The sequence below is a fragment of the Bos indicus x Bos taurus genome, chromosome 2 (genome assembly GCF_003369695.1).
Source record: "Bos indicus x Bos taurus breed Angus x Brahman F1 hybrid chromosome 2, Bos_hybrid_MaternalHap_v2.0, whole genome shotgun sequence".
Classification (NCBI taxonomy): Eukaryota; Metazoa; Chordata; class Mammalia; order Artiodactyla; family Bovidae; genus Bos; species Bos indicus x Bos taurus.
Window position 1 is genome coordinate 46,212,039 of NC_040077.1, and position 21,744 is coordinate 46,233,782.

Here is a 21,744-nt window from a genome sequence, read left to right on the forward strand (position 1 = left end):
CTGCTTAATTACTAGCTCTTCTGTTGGATTTAACATTCCAGAAGGTAGGACAAGGTCTATTTTGTTCCCTGACATACAGATGTCCAATATTTATTTATTTAATAATCAGCATTTGGAGACAGTATCAAGACTTACATACATAAAAACCTAGAATATTAGGCCTAGATCAGATTTTAAGTTGTAGCTGGTCCAACCTCTATTGCAACATGGGAATCCTCTCTCAAAGTGTATACTGATGATCAATATGCTTTGCTCCTTAAACAATTCCATGAAGGTCAGTAAGTAACATGTGAGACATGGTATTCTACCACTTCTACTTACTAGAAATCACTCCTCAAGTGCTTCCTAAATTTTCCATTTGTCATTTCCAGTCTCAGAAGTAATTCAGAATAAAATCCAATCCTTTCTTTACACAAGAGTGCTTTAAATGTGGCAAAATAGCAAAAATGTGTTTCAATCAGTCTTCCTTCTTCCAGGCATAACTTTGGTTCTTCTAAATATTCCTAATACTATCTGATTTTGATTCTCTTCACAGTTCTTTTTCCTTTATACAGCTTGTGCCCCAATTTGACCAGATCCCACAACATTCCAAATGTGGTATGACCCAGGCAAAGAACAATGAAATCATTGTCTTCCTTGATCTGGACCCTATAATTTTATTAGTGCAGCTTAATTTTTGCATTGCTAGTGGTATCCTACTAACCATATTTTTAAAAAGTGAATTTTACTCAGCTCTTTACCAACTGAGCCATCAGGGGAGCCCTCTACTCAGCTCAGCACTGGCTTAATAAAACTGTAATATCGCTTAGTAAATTTAAGAGTTACTTTTCTTTGACATATGTGTCAGTATTGTATTAAATTCCCATTGCCTTGGGGAAGATTTATTATATAAGAGTATGTGGAAGTGTCTTAAGGCTTATCCCATAACAAGCATACATATATATATATATGCATCTCCTTTTCCTTTCTTTGCCTCAAGACTCCACCAAACAAAACCAGGTCTTTCTGTGACAGTTGGTAATCACCCCAAATTGTTGAATCCTAAAGAACTGCCATGGTCTGCAAAAGGCAGCAACTGTTTTCATTTCAGTGTTGACACATTTTCCAGGCTTTTGAAAACCAAGTTGAAAAAGGATGCACTGCATCAAGTCTCTGAGTCATCAGTGTCTATGGCTCCTTTAACTAGAGGAACCCTGGTGGTATCTCTGCCTTTCTACTCAACAAGAATCCTTCACACAGACCTACTCCTGCTCCCCATAAAGGCCACAGTGCTGTGAGCACAAAGAAACTGCCATATTCATGGTTTACTTCCTATTTCTTATCCACTCTCAAATTGCACTATTGTTAATTGCTCCAGAAAAATAGTGGGCTAAGCAAAAAGTTCCTTCAAAGTTTTTCCATAAGACGTTATGCAAAAACCTGAATGAATGATATTTTTGGCCAACCCAATATATTACCTTTCCTCTAACTTATTAAATGTCCATGTCTGTATACTTGCAACTACTGTGATGCATTTTTTTTTAAACTGGATTCATATGGTTTTATATTATTATTTATTTTACAGTGTTCTAGGATAGAAATTATTTTCTATCAGGATTTTTGCACAGCGCTCTACCGTTTTCTAGGTTTCAATGTTTCTGTTGAAAAAATGCCAATACTTGAATTATATGATATTATTAGGTGGTTAGAATAGGAAAAAGGAGTCCAGAATGGCAGTGGCTAAAAGGCAAAGAAGGGAAAAGCCCACAAAAATAGAACAAAGGAAAGTCTGAGGACCAGAGTGAGGACCTCAGGTAAAATAACAGCCCTCCTGGCTAGCCAATTTACGAGGGCAGGCTCAGGGAGAGGAGGAAGAAACAAAAAGAGGAGCCAAAATTGAGCGGGGGGCTTCTCTTCTTGTCTCTTGCGTCGGCCCGTCCTCATGCCTGCAGGATGTTGTTTCCTTTGCTTGCCAATAAAATTGAGCCATAACACCGGTCCACCTGTCACTTCCACTTTTTGCTGTGGTGAGACGGAACCAAGGAAATTATAAACTCCCCAGACACAATCATTCATGTTCAAACAATGCTCCCTTGTGAATGTACCCTGTTCTTGTTTCAAATGCAATACCTTATCTTACTAAGAACTTTACTTGTAGCTCTTTTGTATTTTAAGTTGTATTCTCTTTCTTTTATCAGATTTGCTTTCTCCGAGTCTCCATTTTCTACTTGTTCTTCTTGGTCTTTGCCTTCTACATTGGAGATTTTCAATGTTTGGTTTCCCATGGCCAGCAATTTATATTTAAGAGTAATAGCTTAACACTCTGGAAAAAAAAAAAAAGCTGTGGATTGATGGCTTTTACCATGAGTGGTAAAGTGGAGACCATGCTATTTCACTTGAGAAGACCTAATGAGAGTTTTGTAAATCTCTTGTTTTGAACCAGTCTTTTGAGCCCAGAAAAGGAACTCCCTACATTACTTTTATTGATAAATTGTGCTGCCATCAGCATTCTGAGAGCCAAAAAGGAAAAAAGAGCTGGAAGACTCCCAGTACAGAATACAGACTTTCACTTAATCTTGTTCCCTATGTAGGGCCACACCCTGTGCTTAGTTTTGCTTGCTCTCCCTGAGTTAAGAGTCTCCCTACATGAGATCTGCCAAAAACAAAAACTTCATTTCCTCTGCTGAATGGGACTTGGGATTTAGCCTGGTCCTTAAATAGAACTTTCCACCAATCTTCATCAGAGAAGGCAATGGCACCCCACTCCAGTACTCTTGCCTGGAAAATCCCATGGGCGGAGGAGCCTGGTAGGCTGCAGTCCATGGGGTCACAAAGAGTCGGACACGACTGAGGGACTTCACTTTCACTTTCGTGCATTGGAGAAGGAAATGGCAACCCACTCCAGTGTTCTTGCCTGGAGAATCCCAGGGACGGGGGAGCCTGGTGGGCTGCCGTCTGTGGGGTCGCACAGAGTTGGACACGACTGAAGTGACTTACCTTACCAATCTTCATGATTTGGGCCTCATCTCCTAAACCCAATGTAGACGTATCTGGTACCCCAAGCCCCTAACACTGGGATTATGTAGGTAAACTGGTTGTCCTGGTTTTGTATCTCCTCAATAAATCCCTCCTTTTCACATCTAGTTAATAAAATACTTACCGAGCTTTCCATTTTCCAAATGAATACTTTTTCCATATAAATGTTTCATACAGAGTTGGACATATTTTACTAAAAACATTAGCTGTTTATCTAAAATTCAAATTTAAACTGGGTATATTATATTTTATCCAGTAACCAAACATGGTGGAAAGAAGAGTAAAGAAGTGTTCGGAGTCCTGAATTTCCCACCTCACACTATGGAGAATCAAGAGATGGTATTTTGAATTTGATAGAACAGAAAGTTTTTAATATAATATTTAGAGTTAAGTAGTGTGAATAAAATCTTCAGCTAGTATAGCAGAAAAATGCTAATCATCTCTAAAGTTGGGAAATAAGAAAGGAAGTCAAACATTATGGCAACCACCAAAAGACCTAAAAGCAGGAATGATTGAATATGGTGGACACGACTGAAGCGACTTAGCAGCAGCTTAGCAGAAGGCTCAGGGAAGGTGGCTGCAATGACACATGGAGAAGATTATGGGTTTTCAATATCAGTCTTGTAGTACCTTTTGCTTTCTAATGCATGTTTTACTTAAATTTAAAAATTCAATTTGTTTTAAGAAATACATAAAGTGAATATGTATGCTTCTAATATAGATGCCTATAATAAATATCTACAGCGTTGACTTATGAACACTTTTAAATACATCTTAAATTGTGAAAAGTCAGAGTCAGAATAGCTAAAGTTTCAAAGAAAGAAGTCTATTGGAGAAATTAGATTTCCCCTTTTCCTAGTAAGAAGAGACATTTTCTTTCCCTAGGGAAAATGTTGACTATGAAAGCAAAATGCCCGGCAGGTGATAATAATCTTGCTTTCATGAAAGAGCAGTCAAGGAGAACACATTCATTTGTCTACTTCCACAGTTTGCTGCATTTACTGTCAGATATCTGAGCACTGTTCCCATTTTTAATAATGATTAAATAAGTAATTGTTTCATTAGTCTTCATCTTGAGGTTTACTACAATCTAGGTTTCATGAGTAAGCATACTAATTTGTCTGATTAATTTCCATCTAGCAGTAATTTTAGTTAATAAGAGTGATAAAGGCAATACACAGAAAATATAACATTTATGTAATTACTAACTAAAGTTATGAATATAAAATATGCAATTTCCAAAATAGAGAAGGATAAAAAATAATAATAATATATTTGCATAGCAACATTTAACAAACTTGATATATAATGTCTGGTCAGTGAATCTACTTTGAGTTAAACTGGTTGACCTCACACACACAAAACGCTGTTGTAACCTTCATGTTCAATACTGTAGGGTCTCTGATTGAGTTTCTCTGGTAATAAAATAAAATTACTCCATACGTTTGATGCTTGGGTTGGGAAGATCCCCTGGGGAAGGGAATGGCTACCCACTCTAGTACTCCGGCCTGGAGAATTCCATGGACTGTATAGTCCATGGGGTCACAAAGAGTCGGACAGGACTGTGCGACTTTCACTTGCCCTATACATCATGATCTTACAAATAATTGGCACGTTCTAGAGATAAAAAATTATTTTTATAGTCATCTAAATCTCTGGTTATTGAGGGCAGGAGGAAAAGGGGACGACAGAGGATGAGATGGCTGGATGGCATCACGGACTCGATGCACATGAGGTTGAGTGAACTCCAGGAGTTGGTGATGGACAGGGATGCCTGGCGTGCAGCGATTCATGGGGTCACAAAGAGTCGGATACGACTGAGCGACTGACCTGAGCCTGAAATCTACGGTGGGGCTTCCTAGGTTGCGCTAGTGGCAAAGAATCTGCCTGCCAATGTAGGAAACATAAAAGACCCAGGTTCAATCCCTGGGTCAGGAATATCCCATGGAGGAGGGCATGACAACCCACTCCAATATTCTTGCCTGGAAAATCCTATGAACAGGGGAGCCTAGTGAGTCACAGAGTCAGACACGACTGAAGCAACTAAGCTCAAATCTATGGTGAAAGTCACGCCTACAAAATATTGCAGCCAATTACCACAGAGTACACATAAAATCCACCCTAGTTCCATGCTGAATGCTTACTCTTCTCAGTTGTATTTACAAAAGTACGCCTCACCGAAAGAAAAGGAAATGATAGCAGTGCTGAACCTAAAACAAAAGTCAAGATTTGCATGAATTATTTATGATTAAGGTTATTTTCTACTTAAGATTCATAATATACTTTACCTTATTTTACAACAGAAAGAGAAATTATGGCTCAATTTACTAAAATAATTATAATCATAATCACATCTGCTCTTGAAGACTGTCAAATATCTCCAAAGTGCACTGCATACATTTCCTTTACTGGATTCCCTCTTTTATGAGTTAATTAAACAATTTCACAGCATTATTGTACAACTATTCTGCATGGCACACTGTTTGTACAGAACATTCCCTTTAATAGCCCTATTCTTCAAACAGATGTTCATTTAAAAATTTTTACAGATTTTGTTGGAAGAACAATTAGTGCATTTATCCTACTATGTTGTCACCTTTCTTTGGATTTTGAAGCACATCTATGTCTCTTATGGAAAACCCGATGTGATCAGCAATTTTAAAGGGAGGGACAAAAAACACCCTTTAGCAAATGTCTAGGGTCAGTGAGAGAAGGCAATGGCACCTCACTCCAGTACTCTTGCCTGGAAAATCCCATGGATGGAGGAGCCTGGTAGGCTGCAGTCCATGGGGTCGCTAAGAGTCGGACACGACTGAGCGACTTCACTTTCACTTTTCACTTTCATGCATTGGAGAAGGAAATGGCAACCCACTCCAGTGTTCTTGCCTGGAGAATCCCAGGGACGGGGAAGCCTGGTGGGCTGCCGTCTATGGGGTCGCACAGGGTCAGACACGACTGAAGTGACTTAGCAGCAGCAGCAGCAGGGTCAGTGAACAAGGGTATCAAAGCAAAGTACCCCCAAATGATGGCTATTCAAAGTTACCTTGGTATTAGAGAACAAAGTCATGAAGAACTTCTCTCAAAGGCATGGAAAAATAAAAATACATAATGGCACACTTCTCCAGTCTACTCATTTTGTTTTTATGAAATTTTACTTAGGCCCCCCAAGCAGACGGAATTCATTATAAACCAGAGTTAAAAGGACAGATTAAAGAAAAAGAAATGGATACAAGACCTCTGTAAATTTGTTTATCAAAAGACAACTAAATCAGTAATTCCTTAAGACTTGTTAAGACTTGTTTTCCTGCACAGTGTTATGAATTGGCTTATCTTACCTAAGGGCTTCCCTGATAGCTTAGTTGGTAAAGAATCCACCTACAATGTGGGAGATCTCGGTTCAATCCCTGGGTTGGGAGGATCCCCTGGAGAAGGGAAAGGCTACTCACTCCAGTATTCTGGCCTGGAGAATTCCATAGACTATATAGTCCATGGGGTCGCAAAGAGTCGGACATGACTGAGCAACTTGCAGTTTCAATTTCACTTTCATCTTACTTAAATATTTTAAAGGAAAGAGATGTCATCTACCATGTATTTTGAGGAGAAAATTTCCTTCCTTGCTTGACTCAAATCTAGTTTTACTGGCTTTGAGTTCTCTGGCCAGGTTTGCTTTATGCAATTTTTCTCAATGAATGCCTCCTCTCTGTCTTAACTGTTGCAAACAGTCAACTGTGTTCACCAGTGTAGATGCTGCATCTCATGTGAAAAAGGACTATTTTGTTTTCCTTCTGAGAGTAATCTTGCTGCATCATGTCAGAATCACACTCTTTTCACAGTAGTTTAAATAAACATTGGCACAGAAACATATTTTATCCTTTCTTTTGAACTATGGATTAATGTATTATGAACATCTATTTACCACTGTAAAAGTACAATGTGAATTCACTTAGGTGGAAATATAGTGTCAAGTAAAATGAGAGATCATTATATTTGCAGAGCTCTTCTTCTGTCTCTCTCTTTTTTTTTAACTAGAATTTGGTCCTATTGGAATAAGAAAACCTGGAAAGTTGAGGCATCACTAGGAATTTAAAATATGCTCACAAAATGAGCACCTCATTTTTAGGTTAAAAATGTGCAAAATATTAATTACTGGAAAGTTTTAGAATTGCTCCATAATATCCCAGTCTCCTCAGCAAATAAAGCAGAGTTTAAGTAATGAGTTTTGAATTGTTTATCTAGACCTAAGATCTCTATTAGAGACAGAACAACAAAAACAAAGATCTCTAAACAGGAATGGTCTCTAGGAACATTATTTTAAATCTTATGAGGTGCCATTTTGGGAAAGTAAAGTCGAATGATTAAGATCTGTGGATACAATGGGAGGGCATTTCTCACTGCCATGTTAGTTTGGGGCATTGAGTGATAGCGGAACATCATGTATATGGCACATTGCCAGAAGTGGTGTACTCCAGTCACTGCAAAGGGAGTCCATGTAGGCACTGTTTAGAATGACTGCAATTTGAAAACCACCTAAGATGTTCAAATTTTAATATAGCTATGTAATAAAATGCTCTTTGTACATGAAAATGATTATGTGTTTTTGCTTAGTAGCATTGAAGAATGATTACAATGTAAATCCTTAAGAGAAAAAAAATGTTTAGAAAAACCCATATGGATATCATGAACTCAGATCTATTTACACCCTAGTGGCTCAGATGGTAAAGAATCTCCCTCAATGCAGGAGACTCACGTTCAATCTCTGGATCGGGAAAAACCCCTGGAGAAAGGAATGGCAACCCACTCCATTCGTCTTGCCTGGAGAATTCCATGGCCAGAGGAGCCTGGAGGGCTACAGTCCATGAGGCTGCAAAGAGTAGGACATGACTGAGTGACTAATACTTATGAACACCTGTTGTCCATACTAAGCAACTTAGTTCTCATCTAATCTCTCCCCTTACTTTCTACTAAACAAGATATTTTTGACACTACAGTGGTCACAAAGGGAATCTGCAGACATATACATAGACACGAACACTGAGCTTGTAGGTCAAGTATCAGGCTACATTATTACATTGCTTGTGTGTGTGTGTTTCATCTGAAATCCTTTTTGAAGTATAAACATTCATCCAGAAGGATTCAGTAAACATATGAATATGGTGATGAATTTTGATGAACTATGGTGAGATAGTTACTATCTCAGTAACTATCACCCACATCAAAAAAGAAAATTTCCAACCTCATTCCTGCTGCCTCTCAGTCATTTCTACTTCCACTCAAGCTTAACCACTATCTGATTTAGAATACTTTGTCTTGCATCTTTTGCTCAATACTATTTTTTGTGACATTCTTCTGTGTTCTTGTATATAGTTCATTTATCTTTACAGCTATATAACATTTCATTTTATAAACATACCACCATTTATATACCCATTCTTCTACTAATGGACATGTGGGTTGTTTCTAGTATGTAACTTTTAAAAATAGTGCTGCTATGAACATAATTATGACACAGACTGGTATCTCAAAGTTAAGCCACTCTTAAATGACTACTTAAATGGAACTTTACTAAGTCTCATTAAAAATTGGATATATATATATGTATATGTGTGTTGTCATGGATTATGGATGATATGGATATATAATCTGTATTATTTTTCCTAATTTTAAGGGACATTCACATCTGTTTGGTTACTAATTTTTCTTTTTTGTAGTGTCCTAATCAGATTTTGGTATTAAAGTTGTTCTGGGTTCATATGTTAAGAAATCTTCCTCTCTATACTCTAGAGTCATTTTTTATAAGCTCATTCTTATTATAAATATTAATAAGTATTTATGAGGAAGTCATTTTGTCTTGAAGTTTTCTTGTGGGAAGTTTTAGTAACAATACATTCAATTTCTTCAAAACACATATGATCATTTACACTGTATAACTTCTGGTAAGTTGTTTTTCATAAAACTTTTCCATTTATTCTACATGGTAGATGCCTAAAGTTTTCTCAACATTGCCTTTCTAAATGTTTTAGTATCTATATTATCGACCATCTTTGTAATCTCTAACATTGGTAATATTTTTTCCTTTCGGTCAGCTTTGGTAAAGATTTATTGCTTTTATTAGTACTTTCAATAAATCAAATTTGGTTTGTTGATTTTTCTCTATTTTAAGTTTGTTTCCTTTTTCATTGATTTCTGATCTTATTTTTAGAATTTCCTTCTTTTCCTTTCTTTGGTTTGGATTTGCACTTTCCTGTGTTCTTCAGATGGAAGTTTGCATAATTCTTTTTCAGCCTTACTTCAAATACAAATATAAATATTGCTTTTCTTTTTATGTAATTTGTGTTTATGTTGGAGTTTAGCTAGTAAATCTTAACTACAAAAAAATTAGAATATTAACATTAGGTGCCATAATAGCTGATATTGCATTAAGTTATGCAACAAGTGTTTACTGAATGTCTGCTACACGCCAGGCGATAGGGACATGGTGGTGAATAACACACAGTGATACCACACCCTCATGGAGCTTATATTAATGGGGGATAGCAGGTAATAGTCACATAAACAAATATTCATTATCTGCCAGCTACTTTTAAATGGTTGTGACTTTCAAAAGTAAAAAGGATCAGGACAAACAGTAGGATGACAAAAGAAAAAAAAGATACCGTTAAGTATGTCAGAAGACAGGCATTATCATCTTACATAGAAGACAGTTAAGTCACAAAGACCGTGTGAACACGTTTATAACCAACAGATGGATGGAGTCTCCAAATACGATATTTTTTCCACTTTATCAAGATTTTTTTCAGAGAGCCAGGCACTCTCTTAAGGGCTTCCTTCATTTATTTTAGGCACATATAGTCTAGGACTCAAAGATAGTTATAAACAGCAGATAACAGCAGGTATTTTCAATGAAGGTTTTAATAATTCAACTGGTCTTTTGGTAATGAGGCTAACATTCAAGGTTTGATTTGCAGAATCAAATGGTTATTACTGGAGGACATTCAGAGATTGTTTTATTTGAACTTATTATTTATAGATTGATCACAAGCAGGATGGAAGACAAATGTGTAAATGGTCAGTGTAAAGCTACAAGAGAAACAAAGGGAACACAATGTATATGCCTTAAGAAAGCAACTGTATCTTTGCAGAAAAACTCACAGTATATAAATGAGCACTTCTCTCAGCCTTAAAATTGAAAATGCTGTTATCAGACATCCCTTTTCCTCGGTTTCTTAAATGGTTACTTACTTCAAGTTCCTTTTTATGCATTCCCTAAGTAAAGTCTCACAAATAAACAAAAGACACTGTATGAGCTCCATCTACAAACAAGCTCCAAGCAGGAATCTCAGCTGCTCTGTTGTTTGTTTCCCTTTGCTTCACTGCTCCTGGCTGACCCAAAGCCAGCCAGCCAGCCCCGCTTTGCCTTCAGCAGAAGAGACTGAACAAAGAAATCCCAGGACCCAAACTGTTCAAAAGATTTTCTGCATGTACTTCAGGGCCAGTGAATTTTCAAAAGCTGTGCTTTCGGCTTTTAAAACTAAGAAGGGCCGGGATGAACACCAAACTGGATACTGTTGGGTTGCGAGAGAATGACAGTGACTGAAGGGAGAAAGCCTCCTCCAGAGACGTTCTGAAGTGCGGAGAGGAAGACCTCCACCATAAGGAACATTTGCTGAAGGAAAAGTCAGATTTGGTGCTGGAAGGGTACACAACATGCTCACCTCTGTCAGATTCCGATTCCAGAGGTAACTAACCTGATCTGACAAACCACACCAACGGCCACAATCCCAGTTTCTGCTCTGACCGTTTGAGTTTCCGTTTGGTGAATGTTGTTTAAAAACCATCAACCCGACAGAAGAACTGTGCCTAATTAACACTCCCCTAATACCCCAGCAAACAGCAAACCTGCTGCAGGGGAAAAACGCATTCACACGTCCTTATCAAATTAAGGCCCCTAAAACGCTCCTAATTAGCTAAGATCAATTGATGTGACAGCAAAATGAATGTGTTTATACTGTCAGCTAAAGGTACAGTCAGAGAAGTGTCTAACGTATAAAGAAGCTGCTGGAGTCTTAAAGCAGTTAATAAAGGTTTGGGGCTGAGTGGATTTTATCAGTGACATGCAGAATCTGATGAAGATTTACCTTCGAAGCAGTAGACATCTCGGGGCATTGGAGTCCTTCTAATTATGATTATTCATTAAAACCTGAGTGGGGGAAATATATAGTTAATCAATAATGATCATGTAGACCTTGGTGCTTATTTGCAACCACACAGAAAAATGCACACACACTTCCAACAAAAGATGTGCTTCAGGCTGTCATTAGCAGGCTCTGTATGAGTTAGCTACATTTTCCATGAAGCTTCCATGGGTCATGACTCTTCAGCAAACTTTTCTTTTTTTTCCTCTTTTAGGATTATGCTCAGTTGAGAACTTGAGACAAAAAAGTGGTACTTGCCAAATAACCCAGGTTGGAAGTCTGTGAATTAATTACCTGGTTTCCATTTCTCTCCAGTATTCTTATTTTGATTCTAAGAATACTGGGCAAGTTAGAACTGTCTTACTGATAACATAATGGATTATTAAGAGAGAAATGCCCACTTTGTGACAATCAGTAAAATGCAGTTTAAAGGAACAACAATTATACATACCATGACCTCCTTCAATTCTAGAACAAGTATCTTTCTTTTGTAATCGAGTTTTGGACAAGCTATACAGCAAAGACCAGCAGCTCCTCTGATTACAGGTGACCCTGGCTGAAACCATCTTCTGCAAAGATCCACCTGATTTCTCCCCATGTCAGTGGACACAATGGGTACCATGGGCTCCCATGTGCGGATGGTGCGTTTGTTTACTTAGTGAAGTGTCTGGAGGCCTCTACTGGTGTTTAGGAAAACATCAACTGAGACAGAACAGTAACCTGAAAAGGATTCTAAGCAGATGAACCTCCTTTTCATGTCTAAAACTTCATTTCTATATTTTTTAGCACTCTTTCATTACTGAAAACACTGGTAAGCTGATTAGTATCATTCCCAACATCACCTTTTCCAAGAGCGCTGTGTGGCTGTACAGCCTGTGTTCTCCTCTCTCTGGCAAATGCCATCATGTCCTGCCCATCCTGGCCGCACTAACTTATCTGCCTGAAGATTACTTTTTCACCCTCTGTCAATTTATATCATGTCTGAACTCCCTGTTCTCTGGAGATCAGGGCAGATTTTCTATCAAGCCAGCTGTTTGTCTTTTTTTTTTAAAAAAAGCAAAACAATGTCTTTATAAATTAATGATATCCATGTAAGATGGGAGTAAAAAAAATCAGGTTCTGTTTTCATATCTGTTGTACGTCCAGTCTGGTAAAATGACAAATACATAAAAAACACAGTGAGAAGCTGCCAGAAAAGTGATTATAAAATTATTTATAAAACATATAGAAAGAAAGGAGGAGATTATCATTAATTGTGACTAGGCTATATGTCATGCTCTTTTAGGAATTTCCCCAAATATACCAATAATAAGAACATTTTCTTTCCACATTCAACAGCTTATGAAATTCTTTGTAATTTTTATGATACATAACCACAGTATTCTTCCACCAGTGAAAGAAGAGCGCAGAAAAAGGGGAAAATTGAATCAAATAACACAAGCGGCAATCTTAATCACTATAAAGGACCTATGTATTTCAAAATTGAACCCAGGCAATTTGAAATATAGGAAAGGGAGATAATTCTATAGGTTAAATTGCCACATGTCTTATGTCTAGTTCTCTAAACAACAGAGCCTAATAGTAAGATTTTTCTGGAAGTTATTTTTTTAAGGGAGTACTCTTGGGAGTGACCAGCAGAAGAGATAGGAATAAGATGAAAAGCAGAGATGCTAAACAAGGGATTGACTTCTGGTACACCCAGCCTCATTCTGATTTGGTAAGATCATACCAGGCTGCTATCTCCCACCTGGAGGCAAGATAGTGGGTATCTGGTACCTCTACCATTCGTGAAATGGCTATGGAACCCACAAGCCCTTCTGGATGAGGTGGTTCCGGGTGCCGAAAGGTTTTCAATACTGAGTCACTGTCATCAGTAACCACAGCAGCCTTCAAAGGGCTCCCCAGAGAACTGAGAGAGACATCCATAGAGTCTGCTACACTATGTGATGCTTTTGCAGCATTTATTGAGAACCAGTGTTCAGTCTTACATTAAACAGAGTTTTGTGACAGCCTGGTAAACCTAAAGGCTAATCAGATCTTTTAGGGAATGAAGACAGTGCAGGGGGTCAGAACAAGTCTCTCCAAAATGTGCTAGCTTTGGCACGTGGACTATTTTGAGCTGAAGACAATCAAGACCCAGCAGATTCAGGAAAAACTTTTACATCTCCCGTAATTGCCTAAAAGGTGGCCTGGTCCAGGAAGAGAACTATCACCGGAAATAATTTCAAAGATTCTGGGCTAGGTGTGGTAAGCTGGGGGAGCTGGGGAAGCTCAGCTGGGCCTGGAGATCAGATTCCTTTCTGTGTCCATTGTCTCTGCATGACAGGGCTACCATTTACTCACCAAATATTTGCTCTTCCCATCTCCCTGTCTTCCTCTTCTTTGAAGTCCCAGATCCCTGCTCCCTCTCCTGAACTCAGAGCAACATACAAGCTTCAGTCGCCTGACTGACTGTGGGTCACATATTCTCATGAGAACCCAATATGTACATAACTAAATTTGTTTTCCTCCTGTTAATCTGTCCTATGTTAATCTGATTAATAGGACAGCCAAAGAACAAATGGTAGAGGAAAAATTTTTTTCCTTCCTCTACAATATGCATGAAGATAAACTGTAATTATCTTGACAATTTCACCAACATATCTACAATTCCATTTTTCTATAAGATGATGAGTAACAAAGTCAATCTTTCTCATAAGAAATAACGGTAAGATTTTCTTTTAACAAAGAACATAAAACAGAATCTTCTAAAAAAAGTATAAAAAATAAAAAATTCTATCCATTAATGTTAGCTATACATCTATACTTTTAGCTAAGCAAGGGATTTTTAAGTTGTAGATATTTGGGGCAGCTTTTACTCTTTTGTAAAGATTTCAGAATATTCTAATTCCAATCTAATTTTACTGTCTTTATGTGTCAAAAAGTGAAAATATTAATATTTTTTATGGAAATTTAGGGTTTATAGAATTCATGGAATTTTAATTTGGTGCAAAAAGAAAGCTGAGACTTCACTTCTATCACTAATGTTTTGATAAGCAGATTTGCTAACTCATAGAAGCAGAAAAATGATATTCATTTCATAGTCACTTATTTATCTGCCATGATTGAACATGTATCACTTTAGATAACGCTGTAAAGGGTTTACAAATACGCCCTCACAGTGTCTTAAATGCTGCATGAATCTGCACTCTTCTGAGCATGATGTTCACCTCTGTAGACCATTCTTCTAAACAGACACTAGACTATCCTGACTGTAGTTCACGACAAGATCATGGGTTGTCATGGATGTGACATTCATGGTGGGTTCAAGAACACCTAGAATTCAGAACATATTCTATCAACTAGCTGTGTGATCTTGAATATGACACTTAATTCCTCCCAGGTGGAATTTCATTCATCCTCTATTTTTTTTTAAGTTATATATGGATAACATCCAGAGTTATTGCAAAGATTAAAGTGTATATCTGATAAAATAGTACATATAACACCTTATCTTCTGCTCAAACACCATGAAAAGACATAAAATATACTTTCTAAAGGTCCAAAAATTATTTGAAAACAAAGAGTTTAATTGGTAAGCCCAAAGTTCTGAACAACTCTTGAAAAATAGAAAGTTCTTAGAGTTATCTTGAAAATCCAGTTTGAGGGAACACCAAGAGTTAGCAGATGGAAGGTACAGGGAATGTCCTGAGAAAAAGTTCCTCCTCTTGGCTTTACTATTAAAATATTTGAGGGCTTCCCTGGTGGTTCAGTGGCAAAGTATCGGCCTGCCCATGTGGGAGATGGTCTAGGAAGATCCCACATGCCTCAAGGCAATTAAGCCCCTGCACCACAACTACAGATCCCATGCTCTAGAGTCTGGGAATCACAATTACTGAGCCTATGCACCAACTCAACTTACCTCAACCAGAGAAAAGCCCGAGAAGCAGTGAAGACTGAGCTCAGCCAAAAATAAATAAAATTATTAAAAAAATTTTTTTTAATCTTGAGAAGGGTCATAGAGTGCAAAGTTTCAATAGTAGCTTATTTTGTAATAATGCTCCTATTCAGGTTATACTGTCACTTAACTTTGCACAAGAGCATCTGAGATCCTACTAAACATCTGACGCATCTCAGGACGTAGGATGGAGATAGAAACCACAGTGCTTGAGAGAAGGAAACATTTCAAATAAGGCTGTTTCAGAAAAGAGTACCCCTGAAAATATTAATACAATTAAAATTACCTAAAAATTTAAAAATTTGCATTAATTTTTTTAGAAGCAAAGGAAAACAATTTTAAAATTTGAAATGCATGGAAGATTCAAGTTCTATTTATCAGAGAATGTAATAACGATTTTTTAAACAAATATTAGTTTGCAGTGATTACCTGGTTTAAATACCAAATTTAAGGTGTTATTGCATTCAGGGAATGAGGGACTGCATTGTGTGAAAATTGTCCAAGAGAAAGAGATGGCAGAGTCTCCTTGTGGTACCAGAGCTGGGTCAAAGACATTATTTGCATTCTTTTGTTCTTCAAACCCCATATTTCTTCAAATAATAGGGACTTATTTCCTCTTTTTCCATCCCCCTTAGAGAAACTAACCATTTAATAACCATTCTTTGTAAAAAGCTTTCACTTATAGGAAGAGGCAAATTAATTATTGCCACTTTGCATAACTGGTTCACAAAAGTTTAGGAAAGTTCAACCAGCAGGGGAAAAAAAGGAACAGGCTTAAGTATGTATCTTGTTTGCATTCTTTATGATCACTAAAGTTTTCCAATGGGGGAAAAAAGACCTTTTAAAATTGGTGTGGGAATAATAAAAAATTTTCTATAAAAGTTTTTGTTTTTATACTCAATGAAGGCTGAGCATAGAAGAACTGAAGCTTTTGAAGTGTGGTGCTGAAAAACACTCTTGAGAGTCCCTGGACAGCAAAGAGATCAAACCAGTCAATTCTAAAGGAAATCAAACCTGAATATTCATTGGAAGGACTGATGCTGAAGCTGAAGTTTCAATACTTTGGCCACCTGATGCGAACTGACTTACTGGGAAAGACCCTGACTCAGGAAAGATTGAGGGCAAGAGGAGAAGGGGGTGGCAGAGGATGAGATGCTTAGATAACATCACTGACTCAATGGACAAGAGTTTGAGCAAACTTCGGGAGATAGTGAAGGACAGGGAAGCCTAGTGTGCTTAAGTTCATAGCATCTTCAAGTTGGACATGACTTAACTACTGAACAACAAAAAAGGAAAAGAATCTGAAAAAGAACAGATATATACATACGTATAACAGAATCACTTTGCCATACGCCTGAAAGTAACACAACATTGTAAATCAACTATACCTCAATTAAAAAAAAATTTGTTTAATTTCAAGTTTTTTATTTAAATGAACTACTTGAATATTCATCCTTAAAGATCTGATCACAGTTTAATGCTGTAACATTTAATTACCTTCATTTTTGGGCCACTATAAATCAAAAGATTGTAATTCAAATGTATACTAATTTATTCTTGACCTTGAAGTTAATTACTACCATCAGAGGCTTTAATTATTGTTGGCAAAGTGGGAATATATCAAAAGAAGACTTGCTGAAACAAGAAATAGAAATGAGGTTTCTGGGCACTCAGAAGGTCTAGAAAAGTTGGTAAATGTATAGCCAAGTAATACTAAGGAAAACCTGACAAAGAAATAATAAGAAAAAATAAACTGTAGACCAATATCCATAATGAAAATGCATGCAAAAAATCTAAATAAAATTTTAGCAAGTTTAATCCAATAAATATAAAAAGTGTAATTCATTATGACTAAGTGAGATTTGGGCTAAACATGCAAAAATTAATCAAAGTACTTCATCAGATTAATAAACTTAGAAAAAACATACTATCATTTCACAAATGTATGAAAAACACTTGACAAAATCCAACACACATGACTAATTAAAAATTCCCAACAAACAATAAATAGAAAGGAACTTCCTAAACCTGACATAAAGCGTTTATGAAAAATCAGCAGCTAACATCTTATTTGGAGCTTCCTCGGTGGCTCAGCAGTAAAGAATCATCTGCAAAGCAGAAGCCGCAGGTTCAATCCCCAGGTCGGGAAGATCCCCTGAAGGAGAACATGGCAACTCAATCCAGTATTCTTGCCTGAAGAATCCCATGGACAGAGGAACCTGGCAGGCTACAGTCTATTGGGTTACAAAGAGTCGGGCATTACTGTCAGCAACTTAGCACGCATGCATGCAACATTTTATTTAGTTTGAGATTATGACTCATGAAAGAAAAAGGAAATGGTAACTTGGATCTCACAAAATTTTAAAACGAAGGCTCTTCAAAAGATATAGTTGGTTATTTTCAGTATTGCCCAAGATGAATTGGTCTCTTTCTTTCTGATCCAATCTCTTATTATCCACATAACACGAAAGATACCTCTACATGGTCTCTGAAAGGCAGGAAGAAAAAGACAGATTGTAGAGGTACCCTGGGGTTTGAGATTGGCTACCTGCATTTCTCACTGCCTTCAGTATATCTCAGAAAGGGCCCTGCAGAAGCCTCCAACCCAGAACTGCTAACAGGTACAGACCCTCCACTACACACACAAAATTCTCAAGAAAAGCCTATTCCTCCTAGTCAAAATACCAGAAAAAGTGTGGCATAACAGAACAAAAATGTTTGGCAATATCTACCCTGCTCAAGCCAAGCACACCAAAGGAAAATCCACTCCCTCTCGCACCATACACACACACACACACACACACACACACACACACACACACACACATACTTCCACACTTTCAGTTAGATCAAGAAGGGGGCTGATCTTTAATCCCCATATCCTCGACTACTTCACTTCCCTCACCCCAACACAAAGACTTCGAACAATGGTAGTTCAATTTCCCCACCCAGTGGTGCCAGCAGGGCCAAGCAAGGGGAGATCCTTCCAACTCTCACCTGGCTAAAACAGGCAAAATTTCTGATTCTCTTGCCAGACTGATGTCTGCACAGCTTTGTGGGGAGTTGATATTCACCTCTTGCCCAACAAAAGCAGAGGGTGCTTTGACTGCCCTGCCCAGGTGGTATCACTGAGGTCTAAATTTATTGGGAAGTAAGTCTCATTATCACTCTGCTTCCCATCCCCACTTGACTGTCAATGGGTCCAACAGAGAACTGACATCAATAGGTGGAAAGAAGTGATGGGGAGAAGGTACAACTAGTCCCCTGCTGTCAGCTGGGATCTCTCAGAGGAAAACCTCAGTCTGAGCTAATGCCCCACCTGCACTGGTAAGGTGTCAGGGGGCCTGACGAAACTGCACTTCCACCCCAACCATCTGTCACAAAGCTTTGTGAATCAGTGTCCCACGTTTGCACAGTGCTAAACTGAATATGGAAAATAGATGGGGAAACAGTGGAAACAGTGTCAAACTTTATTTTGGGGGGCTCCAAAATCACTGCAGATGGTGACTGCAGCCATGACATTAAAAGATGCTTACTCCTTGGAAGGAAAGTTATGACCAACCTAGATAGCATATTCAAAAGCAGAGACATTACTTTGCCAACAAATGTCCGTCTAGTCAAGGCTATGGTTTTTCCAGTGGTCAGGTATGGATGTGAAAGTTGGACTGTGAAGAAAGCTGAGCGCCAAAGAATTGATGCTTTTGAACTGTGGTGTTGGAGAAGACTCTTGAGAGTCCCTTGGACTGCAAGGAGATCCAACCAGTCCATCCTAAAGGAGATCAGTCCTGGGATTTCTTTGGAAGGAATGATGCTAAAGCTGAAACTCCAGTACTCTGGCCACCTCATGTGAAGAGTTGACTCATTGGAAAAGACTCTGATGGTGGGAGGGATTGGGAGCAGGAGGAGAAGGGGACGAGAGAGGGTCAGATGGCTGGATGGCATCACCAACTCGATGGACATGAGTTTTGGTGAACTCTGGGATTTGGCGATGGACAGGGAGGCCTGGAGTGCTGCAATTCATGGGGTCGCAAAGAGTCGAACACGACTGAGTGACTGAACTGAAATGAACTGAATGAACTGAATATATACACTCACTCAGCCCTTTTGCTACACCTCAGTGGAAGAATGCATACCAAAAAAGATGAAATAGAATTCAGAGTTTTATAATATACTATCCAAAATATCCAGGATACTCAAATGTCACTCATTCCACTGAGAACCAGAACAATCACAACCAGAATGAAAAAAGCCAACCAACAGATGCCAACATGAGATGAATCAGATGTTGGGATTATCTGGTAAGTATTTTAAAGCCATAAATATAAAAATACTTCAAAAACCATTGTGGAATTCTTCTGAAAGAAATGAAAAAAAAAAAAAACAGAATATCTTAACAATAAATAAAGATGCTATTAAGAAGCACCAAATGAAAATTTTAGAACTATAAAATATAGTAACTGATTTTTGTTTTTATCTTGCTGGATTCACTCAATATTAGAGTGCAGATGACAGATATAGAATCAATAAACTTGAGGACAGAACAATAAAACTTACCTAACTTAAATGTAAATTAGTACAGCGACTATGATGAACACTATGGAGGCTCCTAAATAAACTAAAAATAGAGCTACCATATGACCCTGCAATCCCACGTCTGGGCATATATCCAGAGAAAAACATAAGCAGACAGGATACTTGCACCCCTATGTTCATTGCAACACTGTTTACAATAAGCCAAGACATGGAAGCAACCTCAGTGTCCATTAACAGAAGAATGGATAAAGAAGATGTGGTACATATATACAACGGAATATCACTCAGTCATTAAAAATGAAATAATGCCATTTGCAGCAACAAGGATGGCCCTAGAGATTGTCACACTGAGTGAAGTAAGTCATAGGGAGAAAGGGAAATATTGTATGACACCCCTTATATGTGGAATCTAAAAATAAATGATACAAATGAACTTCTTACAAAACAGAAAGAGGAAAAATTATAACACCATTTCATGGGGTGCTTGATATATAGAGAAAACCTTTAAAAAATTCTTTAAAAAGTAGGGAAGTAAATGGAAGTAACATCTATACTTCACTTGAAGTAGTAAAACACTGATAAATGTTGACTATTTTAAGTTATATATGTACACTACAATACCTAGAAAATCTACTAAAAAGCTACACAATATGTTATACTTTAAAACACAAGTGAAGCGCCTAGGAAGGCAATAAAAGAGAATAGAGGAATAAGAGACAGAAGAAACAAAGATAAAACAAAGATATTGAAAGAAAGAAAGCAGATATAAAAATATGCATACAATATGAGTCAATTTATATGAATCACAGAATATACATATTTAAGGTATTTTCTGGATTCCCTGGTGGCTCAGGCCATAAAGAGTCAGCCTGCAATGCAGGAGGCCCAGGTTCGATCCCTGGGTCAGGAAGATTCCCCTGGAGAAGGAAATGGTAACCCACTCCAGTATTCTTGCCTGGAAAACCCCATGGAGAGTCGGACTTCACTTTCTTTCTTTCTTTTCTTCTAAGGTATTTTCTTACTCTCAAGACTAAGAAAAACTCATCTATTGTGATAGTTATCAGAATACTGGTTACATTTGTGGGGAGAGCACTGTATGGACTAGGAAGGGCTAAGAGAGACCCTTCCTGGGTAAATACAATGTTCTATAAATTCATCTGAGTACAGTTTCTGTGTGTGTGTGTGTGTGTGTGTGTGTGTGTGTAAATTCATTGAGGCATAGACTTAAACTTCATCCACCTTACTTCATGTAGGGTGTAATACATTAAAAATATAACAAATTTAAAAGATGCAAAAAATTTTAAAGTTAAATAACTTGCCACAGTTTGTATCTTATCAAGAGATAGAAAGCACAGTGATTTAAACAGGAAAGTTTAATAGGAAGGATATTTACACTATAAAAGAATCACTATAAAATATAATAAAAATTTAAATGGTACCCTAGGACTGAGGAACATTATCAAGGAAAGACAATCTTGAAAGAGGACCATCTCCCCAGGGTTGAGATTCTCCCTAAGGATGGGTTTTAATGACATCATTAGAGAAGGTATAGCTAAACCCACTGGATGGCAGAAAAGTGGTTTGCCAGGCCAGAGATGGTTTGCTGTCCTGAGCAAGCAGGAAGCACCCCTCTGGAGCCCAAGCAGGTACATGAGACACAGCTGGTGGCCAGCGTGTGGGCACAAGGTAGAGTGGAGCACCTGTGAGGTAGGTGGTCTGTGGCATGAGGTGTCCCTGACAGGAAGCCCACAAGAGACAAAGAGGGTAGTGTGTGAGCCACGAGAATTGTGGTACTAGGGTGGGCAAGAGGACTGCATAGCAAGTGCCCATATTGAGAAGACTATGTGAAGGCGGTCACTGGCCACACTGGGGCTACACTGCGAGACCACCAAGAAGCCACGTGCATTCTGAACACAGGGCTAAACAGACAACCACTGGATGTCCTCACACCCACACCAGTGACCCCTGTGCTACAGCATGGAAACAGGGGACCTCGTTCTCCTGCCAAGTTCTATCACCCCCTACTAAGAATCCTTAACCTCATGCTCACTCTAAAGCAGAAATGGT